Source organism: Hyperolius riggenbachi, chromosome 10 (genome assembly GCF_040937935.1).
Source record: "Hyperolius riggenbachi isolate aHypRig1 chromosome 10, aHypRig1.pri, whole genome shotgun sequence".
Classification (NCBI taxonomy): domain Eukaryota; kingdom Metazoa; phylum Chordata; class Amphibia; order Anura; family Hyperoliidae; genus Hyperolius; species Hyperolius riggenbachi.
In genome coordinates, this window is record NC_090655.1 from 232,225,863 (window position 1) to 232,238,182 (window position 12,320).

The 12,320-nt window shown below is 43.9% G+C and overlaps 1 protein-coding gene across 1 annotated transcript in view; it reads left to right on the top strand.

Moving 5' to 3' along the window:
* Positions 1-4,444: 4,444 nt before the first annotated feature.
* Positions 4,445-12,320, top strand: part of LOC137534811 (large ribosomal subunit protein eL33-like) — a 243,047-nt gene continuing 235,171 nt past the window's right edge. The window contains exon 1 of the mRNA XM_068256467.1: positions 4,445-4,455. The gene's annotated coding sequence lies outside the window, so the exon portion shown is untranslated. The remainder of the gene's footprint in view (positions 4,456-12,320) is intronic.

Sequence of the window (12,320 nt, forward strand, 5' to 3'; positions counted from 1 at the left end):
ACAGTTACCAGGCAGCAGTGAGCAGTTGTGAGAGTTTGAGAGGCATTTCACTACCTATCAACAGTCCATGGAAAAGAGGCCTAACGGACGGACATAAATTAACTTTTGCATGATATTTAAATTTTATTTTTGAGTTTCACCTGTAACTTAAATCTGCCTTCTTAAAGTGGTTTGAAACCCAGCATTTCTTCTTTGCTCTAAAAGATTGTTTACACTCAGGATATAATATACTGCCACATTTGTTTTTTTTAGTAGAACAGCATTCAAAGGGTTAAAACACAGGACTTACGGTACTTTTTCTCCTGCAGGGAAATCCGCATCTGAACTAGTGATAACCTTATCTTGTGTTTACATTCTTCACTTGCTACAATTAACTACTTAAGGACCAAGCTAATTGAAATCTACGCCTTGTTTTGTTGGCTACCTGGCTGCCAGGGTGCAGATTCCAATTCACCGCCGCAGCAGTCATCCGCCATTTTCGACGATCACGCCGCAGTCTCCCCACCGCAGCTCACTTGCTCTGCCTGTCTCTATGACGGCAGAGCCATGTGAGCCGGTCAGGATCCGAATTCATTGGCTCCTGGCCGTATATATCAATATAAGCAACTCCCATAGGCTTACATTGATAAACACGGTTAGGAGCCAATGAAAGCGGCTCCTGACCGGCTCACATGACTGTGCCGTCATGGAGATGGCAGAGTGGGTGTCCTGAGGATCCCGGCGTGCGGTGTGGATGGCGGTTGCGGGGTGTATATGCGGCAATTTTGTCGGTATTCCATCGTTATTGTACCAGTGGTCTCTGGTTCTTAAGGGGACAGAGACCGCTGGTACCACCCTGGCGTTCTGATTAAATCGCCAGGGTGGCTGCGGGAGGGTTTTTTTTAAATAAAAAAAAAACTATTTCATGCAGCCAACTGAAAGTTGGCTGCATGAAAGCCCACTAGAGGGCGCTCCGGAGGCGATCTTCCGATCGCCTCCGGCGCCCAGAATAAACAAGGAAGGCCGCAATGAGCGGCCTTCCTTGTTTTGCTTATATCGTCGCCATAGCGACGAGCGGAGTGACGTCATCGACGTCAGCCGACGTCCTGACGTCAGCCGCCTCCGATCCAGCCCTTAGCGCTGGCCGGAACTTTTTGTTCCGGCTACGCTGGGCTCAGGCGGCTGGGGGGACCCTCTTTCGCCGCTGCTCGCGGCGAATCGCCGCAGAGCGGCGGCGATCAGGCAGCACACGCGGCTGGCAAAGTGCCGGCTGCGTGTGCTGCTTTTTATTTCATTAAAATCGGCCCAGCAGGGCCTGAGCGGCAGCCGCTGGTGGTGTTGGACGAGCTGAGCTCGTCCAGACCGCTCAGCTGGTTTTAAGTGGTTAAGTAAATATTCTCTGTGCAGAAACCTCTTATATGGTTCCGAACACAGACAGCTGCTCAGAAATCATTACTGGGTACATTACAATATAAATACACCAGTTATGAATAAAATGCACTGGCAGCGGTCAGAGCAAATAAACTGAACTTTGAAAACTTATTTCGAAATGAGTAATAGGTACTTATCTGCTAGCTGGGCGCATCCGGCAGGTGGCGCTAATTACTATTCCTCCTCCAGGCCGCCATGGATAGTAGGGAAAGATGTAACTCTGGTGGAGTTTTGTCGCCACCTGCCGGATGAGCCCGGCTAGCGGATAAGTACCGAATAATAATACTTGTGCACAAAAGCAAATATGTAACTGTATGGGTTATAAAAAGTAGGAAAACACATTTTTATTATTGAATATTATGTCAGAGTTTAATACCACTTTAAGGGCTCTTTTCCATGAAAAGTTGAACTGTGTGCTCAGCAAGCAGTTGCCAAGCAGGTTGAGAGGCATTTCACTGCCTATCAACTGGTTGTGGAAAAGAGGCCTCAGTCTCGTTCAGAATAAATTAACTTTTGATGATATTCTAATTTTTTGAGTTTCACCTGTATGAATTATTCAGATCTTGAGGCCAGGTAGATGCAGTGTAAGTACTAATTAGGTGTTAGTAGTCCCAGGACCTGTAGAACTTAAAGAGACTCTGTAACAAATTTTTCAGCCTTAGTTCTTCTATCCTATAAGTTCCTATGCCTGTTCTAATCTGCTCTGGCTTACTGCAGTCTTTCCTAAGTGCACTGTCTCTGTAATAAATCAATGTATCTTTCCTCTGTCCTGTTTGTCGGGCTAAAGCTTGATTGTGTGGAATGTGCAGGGCTGCTTGTGATTGGTAGAAGCGATACACACCCTCTGCAGGCCCCCTGCATACTCTGAGTGACTCACACACTATGCTTAGCTGAGCCTATTAGAAGCTGGTTAGTTTGTTTGTAAACACTGCCTAAAACTGTTAATTACAAGCCAGGATTGCAGCAGAGAGTGGCAGAAACAGCACAGAGGGGCACAGGAGAAAATAATGAATAGAATGGTATGCTTTTTATTGTAAGAATATTAGAGTACAGATTCTCTTTAAAGCCTGGTACTGACTTTCAATTATGATTGGCCAATCACTGACCAATTTTACCCCATCCATGTAGTATAAGGCTTAGAACACATTAGCATTACGTTACTAAGCGCTTGTGATTTAAAAAGCTCTTGCTAATGTAATGCTATGGGTATAAAAATCCCCCATAGCATTGCATTAGCAGGAGCTTTTCAAACCACTAGCGCTTAGAAAAGGCTCCTAGTGGGTTTTGAGCCCTAAGGGTCAACCGATATTGACTACTATGAGCAGATTCTGTAGGTAAATCCTCACACAATATGGATGGGGTAAAATTGGTAAGTGATTGACCAATCATAATTGAAAGTCTGTACCAGGCTTTAGGCCTCTTTTCCACGGACAGTTGAACTGTGTGCTCAGCAAGCAGTTACCAGGCAGCAGCGAGCAGTTATCAGGCAGCAGCAAGCAGTTGTGAGAGTTTGAGAGGCATTTCACTGCCTATCAGCTGCTCATGGAAAAGAGGTCTTAGGGGCATACAGAGATGTTTTGCATATTTATCAGTGATGTATCATGGTATTTATTTCTTGCTCACATAAAGCTAAATGATTGCAAATACATTCTGTTTTAGGCCTGTTCTCCACTGACTGTTGAACTTTGTGCTCAGCAATCAGTTACCAGGCAGCAGTGAGCAGTTACGAGGCAGCAACAAGCTGTTACCGGGCAGCAGTGAGAGTTTGAGAGGAATTTCACTGCCTATCAACGGACTGTTGATAAGAGGGCTTAAGAAGGCAGATTTAAATGGTGGCTCAGGCCCAGTGCACACCGAGCGGTTTTTGATGTGATCCGTCTGTCAAACCGCTCGGCTAATGTATCTCAATGAGATGGTGCACACCGGTGGTTTTAGGATTGTAGCAAACCTCAAAAGTGCCTACTGCTGCATGTTTGCAGAAGCGTTTCTGCCTCAATGTAATGGATAGGAAAAACAAACTGCTCTGAAAACCGCTATTTCAGAGCAGTTTGCCAGGCATTTTTGTTACAGAAGCTGTTCAGTACAGCTTTTACTGTAACAATTTGTGTAATCTGCTACACAAAAACACAGCCAAAACCGCTAGGCATGTTTACAAATCCGCTCTAAAGATGTCTAGAATCACTCTGAAATCTGCTCCCAAAAACGCTAGCGTTTTGCAGATCTGCTAGCGGTTTTGGTGTGCACTGGGCCTCAGTCTGGTCCAGAATTAGGGCCCTTTCACATGAGCAGTTGATAGGCAGTGAAAAGCCTGTTGAACTCTAAGAACTGCTTGCTGTTGCCTGGTAAATGCTCGCTACTGCTTGGTAACTGCTTGGTGAGCACACAGCTTAATTGCCCATGTGAAAGGGCCCTAACTGACATAAATGAACTTTTTCAGGATATTCTAATTATTTGGAGTTTCACTGGTAATTTAAAGACTCAGGAACCCTTTGCAGGTCGTTTGGATTAATTAGCTGATTAGAGTCTGACAATTTGAGCCTAGAATATTGAACCATTTTACAATATTCTAACTTTCACAGATTTTAATTTTGGGGGTTTCATAAGCTGTAAGCTTTAATCATAAAAATGATAACAATGAAAGGCTTGAAATATCTCACTTTGCATGTAATGAGTCTATTTCATATATTAGTTTCACCATTCAAGTTGAATTGAGAATGAGCTCGCAACTTGAAGAAGGAGCATGTCGCTTTGAAACAGCGGGCTGTAGTTTCCTAGTTGGAAGCGCTGCCAACGTCTCCTGCTGTACAAAACTCATGTAAGTATACTTATGGCTAGCTGCATCCATGTGCATAAATTTGCATTCAAATTATAGATTAGGACTAGTACATGATTTACATCTGATTTGCATTCAAGGCATGTATTTAGCCCTGTGGGGCTCTGCATGCCTCTGTTGGTCTACAAATCAGTTGCAGGCAGCCTATGAGCGCTGTCATTTGTTCGGAGCAGTGCTTTTCAGCACTGCTAGATTTGGGCGCAGCCGGCACCTCCATAGACTTCAATAGGAATCATTGCTATTGAAACGCTCAGTGAGTAACGTCGGCTCCGCCAGAAGATGGAGCCGAAGTTGCTTAAAAACATAATAATTCGGCCTCCAGCAATCGCTGGAAGCCGAATTATTTCATTCCCCCACTATCCATGTCGGCCTGGAGGTGGAATAGTAATTAAATCGGACCGGACTTGTGCAGAAGCAGGATCAGCTATATACCGCTGTATCCTGCGCCCAAGTCTACCGGCGCCGATTTCAAATGTGCTCCATTTGTTTGATGTCTGAAATTGCCTTCAGCCTATTCTGGACATGTGATTTTTATTGCAAGTTTAATAAAACAGCTACTTTTCACTAAAGTGGTGCTGCTGCTGCTGCTGCTGATATTGTTTTTAACAAATAAAGGCTTTAAATTTCTCACTTTGCATGTAATGTGTCTATTTTATATATTAGTTTCACCTTTTGAGTTTAATTACTGACATAAATAGACTTTTACAAGTTTAACCTGTAAGCATAGTTTATTTTTCTTTCTCTTTTAGTGAGGCGTAGTTCACAGTGCTCAGTTGCGTTGGCGAAAAATCCTGTCAACTGACTGTCCATGCAAATCTATGAGGCTGTTCATATTCCTGCATTGTAACAGATCACGTTATTCTAACTCGCTGCTTGCAGGCTTTGTATTAAAGTCTATGTCCAGTCTCCTTTGCAGTTCACACTCATTTTAACATGTGCATTATGCAATGGACCACTGTGAACCTGGTCTGAGAGGGCTTTGTGATCTCTTTGAGCCCCTTATACTTTCCTAGTGGTTCTGGGTTACCGTGAATTATCTGGGTACTCTGTGCATTTTAGGTCTGTAATAATAATAACGAGGGATGCTCAATGAGATGCAATTAATTCCGAGGACTATTCAGTATTATGTAAATTTGGAGTGCAGCTTGCAAATAGACCAATTAAATCCGACCACGGTTGAACAGCAGGCATGTTAGGAATGGTCAGACAATTCAGGTCGGTAAGAGCATCTTTCCACGAGCAGTTGATAAGCAGTGAAAAGACTGTCAAAATCTCACAGCTGCTTGCTGCTGCCTGGTAACTGCTTCCTGTTGCCTGGCAATTTCTTGTTGGTGCTTGGCAAATGCTCACTGCTGCTTGTTAACTGCTCACTAAGTGCGCAATTTAGCTGCCTGCGGAAAAGGGGCAAGAGCGACTGATGCAGCACACAGGAAGGGCTGGTGCACACCAGAGCGGTTCTGAAGCGTTTTTAAAACGCTTGCAAGGGGAAAACCGCTTGGCTAATGAACGTGAATGGGATGGTGCACACTAGAGCAGGTAATTTTTTGCACAAACGAAAACTCAGGGGCTGCAGCATTTTTTTAGATTTTTGAGGCGTTTCTGCCTCAGTGTTAAAGTATAAAAAAGTGGAAAACAGCTCTGAAAAACGCTAGATCAGAGCGGTTTTCCAGGCGTTTTTGTTACAGAAGCTGTTCAGTAACAGCTTTTACTGTAACAATATTAGTAATCTGCTACACAAACGCTCCAAAAAATGCGAGGCATGTTTAGAAAACGTCTCTAAACATGCCTAGAATCGCTTTGAAATCTGCTTCAAAAACCTCTAGCGTTTTGCAGATCTGCTAGAGGTGTTTGGTATGCACTGAGCCTTAGAAGGCAGAAGGAGAATTGGTTCAAGCCTAGGAAGTAGGCATACATTCAAGTACAGATAGAGGTCAATGGTGGGCATCAAACTGGCATATGTCCACCAGGACCAGTCCAATGCAGCAGCAGAAGGGAGGTCTGACAATCCAGGTCAGCAACAGGTTTAGGGAGCAACAGGAAGTTCCCCAGTGCAGCCTTTCAGAGTACTTCTGGTGCTTAGGCAAACTGATGCACCCATGTACATGGGTAGACACACCTGAGCATGTGCCATTAGGCATGATCTCCAGCACACATGCCCACATGCAAGTGTAGGACAAGCCACGGCTTGGATGGGTGAAATAAAGATCCTGCATGCTCTTGTTTGTAGTGCATTAACATGCATTGGGGCAGGGGAAATTTACTCAGGACTGCCACTGTACTGGGTTAGCTTAGTGGCTCTGGACCAAGAAAGGCCACTATTATTATCTGGGGACAGACCTGCTTAACTGTAGTGTTTGGTAAATTTGTCTGTTTTATTTGGGGGAAAACTGCCTGGTTATGGTATTTGGGGGGGGGGGGGGGGGGGACATGCTTGCCTAGCTGAGTTATTTGGGAGACGAGCATCTTATTTACTTTAATAGGCAGACATACCTGCTTAAGTATGTTTTTTTTGCCTGCCTAATTTTGTTCTCCTGGGAAAACAGCCTTCTTAATTTATTTAGGGACAAGCTTTTTTTGCTTTTGGAGGGCTGCATATATCTGTTATTTAGATGACGTGGTCATGAAACTAGGTTATTTTGGGGACATGTGAATGTAGGATTTCCAAAGTGGTTGTGTAAAATTGTAAAATAGTACTGCATATACACTGTCTAGAGCCAGATCTACCAGTAGGCACTGTAGGCTCGTGCTTACAGGCGGTTACTGGCTGAAAGTTGGCTCACTGGCTGCCCAATATGCCCCCACTTTTCTAACATAGGAGTTGGCATGACAGTTTTTAGGGGGGGGGGGGGTGATCTGTAATTACAACTCTGCTGTCTAGTTTAACAGGTTTCCTGTGGCCATTTATATGGTAGTTACTGCCTTTTTTCTCTTCAGGAGGGAGGGAGAGGGGAGGCCCAAGCAAAGTTTTCTTTGGAGAAGCCAACTATTTTCTAGTTATGGCTTTCTTTATGCCTGACGTGCTGGGAGTTATGTCTGTGTTTAATCACTGAAAGTTTAGAATTTGATGGTGGGGAAGCTGGTGTCACAGAATGATGGGCATCTTGGCCCATATGCAATTCACTTTTGCTCCTGACTTTTCTCCTAGGAGATATCTTCAAACTTGTCAATAAGATGCCCTTTAAACCACCAGCAAGCAAAAAAAAAATACTCAAAATAATGTTTATAGTACTTTCTCACCAATTTTTTGGTACTTTTCAATTGCAAAGTGCTGAAAAGCTATTCTAAATGGAAGGTGACAAATTATCTTCTAGGAGAAAACTTAGGAAAACGTGTGGGGGGTATTATTGGATGTAGAATTGAGTTTTTTTTTTTTTCTTGGGTGGGGGGGCTGCTTGTGCATAACTGATTTGGGTGGCTTTGTAGGGGTATATGTGAGCTCTGTACATTGTTGCTGTAGTGTGCTACTTCCATTCTTTGGCACCCAAATGGTCCATGCCATTTGGGTGGAACTGAAATGCAGCTGAATGAGAACTTGACACATGGTAGAGTTTAACTCACTCTGAAGTGACTCCATGGGGGAATTGCCTGTCAACCACTGGTATCGAGTGATAACAAGTGCCCACGGGAGTAGCTGACATTAAAACTAACCCTTTCATCTTACAGGATTTTTCTTACATTCCATAATAAAATGCAGGAGAAAACCATGACAGGAATGGAAAGAGAAAATAAATATACAAGTATTTTAAAAGTTCCAATTTCATGAATGTTTAAACTCCATATATTTACCAGATATATTTTTAATTATTTAATGCACTATCAGATTTAGGCCATTGGGCATTACACAGGTTTTAGGATGGGTAACTGTGGGGGGGATTAGTACAGACCAGTGGCATAACAATAGACCCCCCTTTTTTTTTAAATTGCCTCTGTTTGCCCTGAATCTGCACTGAATCTGTCTATTAGTCTTTCTAAACAATCTATTTAATTGCCAGAGCTTAGAAGAACTTCAAGAAATGTTACACTAACAGGGTTTCTGATGCAAAAAACATATGAAAACAGGTACCCAATAGGTTAAAAAACACAGCCTGGGTATTCTGGAAAGCCTTTTTTTGTTCTGTTCTCACTACTGCTGCCTGGAAGATCTGTCTACATTAACTTTGCGGTTATCCGCATGCTTATCGCTTCTTCCAAGGGAGTGGTATTCTCCGTCTCAATACCGCCTGCTCTAATCTTTATGAATCGACATTTAGTGACGTGTTGAGATAATCACCGCACAAGGTGGTAATTTACCTCAATTTGAGCTTTTCATGCGGTAACAGCTTTTATGAATTGACATTTTGCTAAGTGCTCGGTAAAGTCAGCTGTTTTCAGTATTACCACATGCGGGAATGCCTTATGAATGATAGCCATTGACAACTAAGGGCAAGGAGAGAAAAAAAAAGTTCTGCTTTTTGCACAATTGTTCTAATGACTGCATCTGCTCGGCCACTGATAACGAATCATAAAAAGTTTTGCAGATGAAAATTTTTAGACAGTCCCTATTCATTGTGCAGCAGGCTCTTGTGTAGAGCACCCAGCTCCCAACCTCTCTACTCCTCCCCAAGTACTCTGTACTGTAGTGATGCTGAAGAAGTCTGCAGAGCCAGTTCTACTCCATGAGAGATGGACATAGTGAGTGTAATAAGCTGTGGCTGGGAGCACACTTGTCTGTCGGTTTTCTGTATGCATTTTCTGCACACCATGTGTGTCTGTATGTGTAAAAACATGCACGTATCACAGAAGCTGCCTGATTGGCTGAAGCCTCTTTCTCTCCTGTTTTCCCCTCCAACACCTATGTTCCTCTCTGATTAGCCAATATTTCTCATGCTGAGACAATGCACTTTCTATAGTGAAGCGCGGGCAAATCAGGCAGAGGAGACTAAGGGAGGAAATGACATCAGAGTTGGCTTAAAATTGCCACACTTTAAATGTGAAATGCTAAGGATTTTCTCTTTTTTTACTGTAGAAAAATCACTAGATAGTGCAATACATATGTTATGTAAGTAGAGCAAGAATTTATCTACTTATATACAGTACAGACCAAAAGTTTGGACACATTTTCTCATTGAAAGAGTTGTGTTTATTTTCATCACTATGAACATTGTAGATTCACATGGAAGGCATCCAAACTATGAATTAACACATGTGGTAGTATAGTACATAACCAAAAAGGATGAAACAACTGAAAATATGTCATATTCTAGGTTCTTCAAAGTAACTACCTTTTGCTTTGATTACTGCTTTGCACACTCTTTGCACACTCTAGGCATTCTCTTGATGAGCTTCAAGAGGTAGTCACCTGAAATGTTTTTCACTTCACAGGTGTGCCCTGTCACGTTTAATAAGTGGGATTTCTTACCTTATAAATGGGGATGGGACCATCAGTTGCGTTTAAAAAAACGCAACTGATGGTTCCTTAGTTGATACTACAAAACGTGTGATCGCTCATCACCTAGCAACTGTGATTTTTGCAAAGTGATTTTTAAAAGAATGTGCATTTTTGCACATCCCATTTAAGAAAAGTCACCCTAAAAATGGTACAAGCAGATTATTATTGGATTATCTCAAAACTGAAACGCTGCAGTGAGCTCACCCTCATTGGGTGACACAGCTCATCAGGACTGCTGCACTCCTCCCCCTCCCCGAGACAGTACGCTTCCGGGGTTGTGGGCATGTGCAGAAAACACCGACCCATCCGGTGATCTTCAGAGGCTGCCAGCAAGAGACAGAGGAAGGCTGGAGCTGCAGCGAGGGACACACCTGACTAATAGGAGCTGGAAGAGGCCCCAAGAAGGTAAAAAAAAGGTTTTCCCATTTGGATGACTTCCCTTATGGTGACCATGGTGCTCTCACAAACCGATATCACCCACAGGTTTTTTTTTTTCTTTTTCATTTTCTTTTTAAAAACAAACGGTACTTATCCGTTAGCCGGGCGCATCCGGCAGGTGGCGCTGTTGTAGCTAATTTCATTCATACTTAGTTAACGTAGTACTGTGTGAATGGAAGCGCCGCAGGTGGCGCTAATTACATACATTGATACGGCACGTAACTACAGTGTTAATGGGAACTAATATGTATTTCAAGTGGCCGGATTTAACAGATGAAGCCGCCACCTTCGTCTGTTCTTCTTCTTCTTCTCCTCCCCCTTTGCCCTCCTCTCGCTTCTATACAATGCTGGCAGCTGGGGGGGACGTGTGTCCCCCTCCCCCCACAGTCGTTCGTCGCAAGACAACAAGCAGGATTCCCTGCCGCGTCCAACGACTCTGGGGAGGCTGCCAGCATTGTATAGAAGCGAGAGGAGGGCAAAGGGGGATGAGAAGAAGAACAGACGAAGGCGGTGGCTTCATCTGTTAAATTGCCGCCACCTTCATTTTAATTGCATTAAGTGACAGTTCTGGCCACTTGAAATACATATTCCCATTAACACTGTAGTTACGTGCCATATAAATGTAATTAGCGCCACCTGCGGCGCTTCCATTCACACAGTACTACGTTAACTAAGTATGAATGAAATTAGCTACAACAGCGCCACCTGCCGGATGCGCCCGGCTAACGGATAAGTACCAAACAAACTTGTTTTTGTCTGGCTCATCTGTGCGTCTGCCCATCTTTCTCATGTTTGCATTTTTTGCATGCATATATTTTTACATGCATTCTTGTGTGTCTGCATTTCCTGCATCTATGCGCTCAACCTTCTACCTCATATTTGCATTTTTTGAATGCATGCATATTTGTTTGCATACATTCTTGTGTGCTTGCCTTCTGTAACCCTGTACCTTCAACCTTGTTTCCTTGTATTTGCATTTTGAGTTAGTTTATGCTTGGTGAGGGGATGATTTGTAGTTCGGGTGTGGTTCAGCCACACCCAGGATGGGCTAATTTGGAGGACTCGAAGCTCCCCTCTCTTCTGCCACACCCTTCTGACATCATTTTCCACCGCTCTCCAGTGACCAGGACGTTGCTGAGTGCAAACCAACCGCTTTGTAGATAATACAGGATATAGGCTTTAACATTTGTACTCTTTTCAAGATTTAAAACTAGGTGCTACATTGGTTCACTGGTGTTGATCTAATCCTTGCCATCAGCAGGGTGCCTACTTATTACCTGCCTTCTCCCAACACTCAGAGAACAAATGTGCATAAAGGTACATACACACATCTGATCCGGTCGTTCGGACTGGTTGTTTGGACGGCAAATCGGGTATGTGCACAAACGTTTGTTCGGCTGATTTTGTCAAAACCAGCCTTATTAGCCGAATGACCGTTTGTACACTCGCCCGATGTGTGTATGTACCTTTAGTAGAGGTCGTTTCTGGGCACATGGCATTCACACAAAGGCCTGGAGCAGCCTCTAGCATTGAGTACAGAACTGTCTACATTGTATTAGTAGAATTCTGTTTCAGTACATCTGCAATGCACAGCACAGCATGGTATATTCCTACTTTCTAGTATCCCCTTGGTGTATCCTGGACTTCAGGGCCATCTGCACTAGCGTCACTAGGGGGGTGCGGGGGGTGCGATCCGCACCCCCCTTGACACTATAAGAGAGGTGACAGGCTTGGCAACCTGTCTATAATGCCTCCTTGCAGACAGCAATGCTTGATGCCGCAATTTACAAGAGCGCATCTCTCTGTGCTACAGTGTACAGGCGGGGATCTCAGGCCACAGCAGTATGTTGCGTTTCCCCTTCTCTTCCCGCCCTCCAATCATTAAAGCCCTTCACTATGCTGGTGCCTCTCTCCATCCAATGAAACAGAGGCAGCCAGCTGTGAGCCCGACCACACATTCCCGGGAGACCAGCAGAAGCTGCAGGAGGAGCATGTCTGTGAGAGAAATGATCCTCCTTAGATTCCTGTGTGCATCTGCAGCCAGCCAGGTTCATATAAGCTGCCCTGTCTTGTGATCTTATCTTTATTATCGTTCCACTCTCTGCACTTTCTGGCCACTGTCCATCTGTAGTGTATCCAACACTCCAGTCTCTCTGAGGCTATGTTTCCACTGTAGTGTTACATTTTCATGTCCAAAATATCGTACATGAT